This window comes from Schistocerca cancellata, chromosome 5 (genome assembly GCF_023864275.1).
Source record: "Schistocerca cancellata isolate TAMUIC-IGC-003103 chromosome 5, iqSchCanc2.1, whole genome shotgun sequence".
Taxonomy (NCBI): domain Eukaryota; kingdom Metazoa; phylum Arthropoda; class Insecta; order Orthoptera; family Acrididae; genus Schistocerca; species Schistocerca cancellata.
This window is the reverse complement of record NC_064630.1, coordinates 260,844,342-260,848,301: the sequence shown is the minus strand read 5'-3', so window position 1 is coordinate 260,848,301 and position 3,960 is coordinate 260,844,342.

Here is a 3,960-nt window from a genome sequence, read left to right as displayed (position 1 = left end):
GTGGTTCTTTGGACTTGGTGTATAACAAGAACTGTGATGTTTTCATGTCGCCTCTCGCTAGCGACATTTGCTGTAGTGAAGTTAAGTATTGTCAATTTGCTTTATGGAAATAAAACTACTAATGTTGTTTGTTTGAAATTGTTGTATAGCATTCCGAGAACGCTGCATCCCGTAGGCACCCTATTAGCGGCGAGAGGGCAAGATCCCACACTTTCTTCTTCCTTTTTTGCAAGATACTGAAACTGACGAACAAACAGCATGAGCTCATTAGCTCCTTGTGGTGTCACCGCCAGACACCACACTTTCTAGGTGGTAGCCTTTAAATTGGCCCCAGTCCGTTAGTATACGTCGGATCCGCGTGTCGCCACTATCAGTAATTGCAGACCGAGCGCCGCCACACGGCAGGTCTAGAGAGACTCCCTAGCACTCGCCCCAGTTGTACACCCGACTTCGGTAGCGATGGTTCACTGACTACAGACGCTCTCATTTGCAGAGACGACAGTTGAGAATAGCCTTCAGCTACGTCATTTGCTACAACCTAGCAAGACGCCATATTCAGTTACTAAGTCATCTGAACAGACAATATTGTGAATCATGTACCTGTAACCTCCCCCTCACTTATCGACCTTAATGACCTAATGGAAATTTGGGAAAAGTAATCGTCACCGAATTTAATTTGTCGGTAAAGAGGGAGGAAGGGGTTACGTCTAAATCAAAGGAAAAATGCAAATGAAATTGGTGAAAATTAATTTTGAGAAAACGGTAAAATTAATAAAGAAAGTAAATGTGCGGTCGTTACGTTAACAATTAACTAGCGTTAATTAGATTTTTGAGATTTGAGGAAAATTATGGTCGCCAGTCCTATGGACAACTACTATAATAACTGAAAATGAAAGATTAATTCACATATATTTAGCACTAAAAGCGTGGCAACTGAAGGTTGACAAGTGTTGTGTGAAAACTGAATGTTTGTCAGAAGTAATAAATTTCGCTACACTATGACTTAATTTAGCAAAAGAATTAATAAAACCGGAAAACTGAAAGTTAATTTAGTGACTGAAATTAATAGTAAACTTTGTTTCTGAAGCACTAAGAAATTCAATAAAATAAGGTTAGACTTTGGCGACCTCAACAATCATTTCAAAAGCTACTTGAATCTACGAAATTTAGAAATAAGAGATTTAACCTTGAACTTGAATTAAATGATTCTGAACAATTAACAATAGTAAAATTTAGTACGTACCAAGCTGAGCAGCAGTCACAGGTAAGCTAAAATATGGTAACAAAACTCGCACTCTTAATTTGTGCTTGTGTAATCTAAATATTGTAGCCAGCTATGAATACTTACACTGAATTTTGAAATTAAAGCAGTGAAACGGAATGATATTACTTTAATGCTGGCGTTTGAATTTCAACGACACTCGGGTTCATTCCGGGTAAGGAAGGGACCCTGCTTGGTAATGCAGTTGGGACAATGAGAAACAAAGTTTCATGCTAAGTAGCTGTAATTTTGTAACAAATGGAACGATTTTAAAAGCTGAGGTCTGCCATACAGTTCTAGAACTTTACGTGCTTCCAGTCTTCCTTGTTGGTTGATTGAAGGTTTGAAGACGTCGATCGAAGAGGTGGCGACAGTCACTCATTGTCGGCCGTCGCTGTTGCAGAAGCTGGATGATGGCGCGCCTTCTTCCCGACACGGTCACCAGGCGAAACGGGCTCTTGATGTGCGCCAGATAATGCTTCCCGTCCGCGACACCGTGTCAGAAACTATCATAGCAAGTCGAGCGCAATTACACGTTGCCAAACCCCGAAAGCGCGGCAACTCGCGGGAGCGTCACGCAACACACCTGCTCCACCGCCCTACTCCAGCCAGACTCCCTCTGCCCGCGCTCCATGCGGCAGAGTTAACACTCCCAAGATCCTAAACACTTTGGTTCTCCACACGACCTATCGATGTAGTCGTTCGATAGCATAGTTTTCCCTAGGCCAGACCCATCGTAAAAATACAAATAATATTTACAAAACAAACCAATTATACATCGACATAAATGCATAAATAGTAAAACAATTACAATATATAAAGACACAGAAATGTCGTATCTTCAGGTAACAAATAAAGGAAAATAATTTACAGTACAATAGATGGAAATAGAAGGATATGCATTTCCGGCGTTACATACCGTCAAGAGCGAGGTTCATCATTAATGGATTAAAGTTAAGTATCAAAGTAATTACGTCCGCTTTCTGAATTCTAATTCCTTGTCATGTTCCAGACCTCACGTCAGTATAGTTCTTCCTTCCTCACGCCAGCCTGCGTGAGCTAAAAAGCGTGCATTTCGGCCTCCTCTAGTAACACGGTACTGGCTCTTCAGCCAACAGAACGCTCCTCTTCTGAAGTTGAACAGTTAGATATAAAGGAAGTAACTATGTTTTAGGTAACGACTGTGCTATCCCGATTTCGTGAAAGGATAACGACAAGATTTCATTACTTCTGCCATTATTTCATCTGGCAAGATTACAGCCTTCAGGCCGTCTCTACATTTCATCAGATATTCTCAGTAAGTTAACATCAAAGTTGTTTAGTGAATGAGCAATATAACCAATAATAATAAACACCCAATCCACAAGAAAGGGGACAAAACAGATACGAACACTCTCAGATGAATCTCACTTCTACCAGTTAATTATAAAATCATCTCTGAAACTTTGGTGAACTGATTCTAGAAGCAAGTGGACCCTCACGCTGGCGAGTATCAGATTCTGGAGAGGGAGATCCTGTATGGAACCGCCCTAGAACTTGAAAACCGCGCTGCACGTCAGACAATGTTCAAATGGTTCAAACGGCTCTGAGCACTATGGGACTTAACTGCTGAGGTCATCAGTCCCCTAGAACTTAGAACTACTTAAACCCAACTAACCTAAGGACGTCACACACATCCATGCCCGAGGCAGGATTCGAACCTGCGAGCGTAGCGGTCGCACGATTCCAGACTGTAGCGAATAGAACCGCTCGGACACTCCGGCCGGCTGTCAGGCAATGTCGGAATACTAAAATCACATTTGTGGATTTCAAGAAAGCTTAGGAGTCTGTTGACAGACAAACGCTGTTTAATAGCCTAGAAGAAATATGAGTCGATAGAACGGCCAGAACCGTCATCCAGGACACTTTACCAGAAACAACCACAAAAATTAAATTCATGGGGGAAGTTCAAGCTCATTCGAAATCCACACAAGGGTCTGACAAGGAGATGGCTTATCGCCCCTCTTGTTCAACATCATACTGGAAAAAATAATCTGAAAATTGGAAAAGCATCCAAACTCGAAAAAAAACAAAGAAAGTTGAGTCACTATGAAACCCCGCGTCCTTTGCTGATGACCTGACTATATTAACAAACAACGAAGATGAAGCGAAACTAGCGCTAAAATACTCTACAAGAAATGTTCTGTAAAACCAGCCTTCAAATTTCCTATGAAAAAAACTTATTATAGGAACATTAAATCAGCCGGAAAACTTCCAAAGAAAACACACTTTGGAATAATCTCACTGGTCCTTTACTTCAGGTACTTACGAGACACCATCCAACCCACATGACTGAACATAATCTGCAACACAGAAGGAATATTCAGATTTCGAATGGCGTACAAACTGACATGTAATCACTACAACAAAAGAACACTATATCTTAATGTAAAACTACGGCATTACAACACGGTTGTTTTACCAGAAGCCTTGTACAGGGCAGATACGAAACTTAGTAAAGTCATGACAAAAATTCATGATGTTGAGAAACCAAAAACGAAAAATTCTTAGAAAATCTAAGGCGCTGTTCGAGACGGGAGGGTCAGACGACGTATAAAGGATCTCTTCTAACATACAGAAAACGTCAACACAAATTTTGGAAATGACGCCTACAGTTCTATAGAAACCTAAGTAGGGTGGATGAAAACAGACTCAGAAAA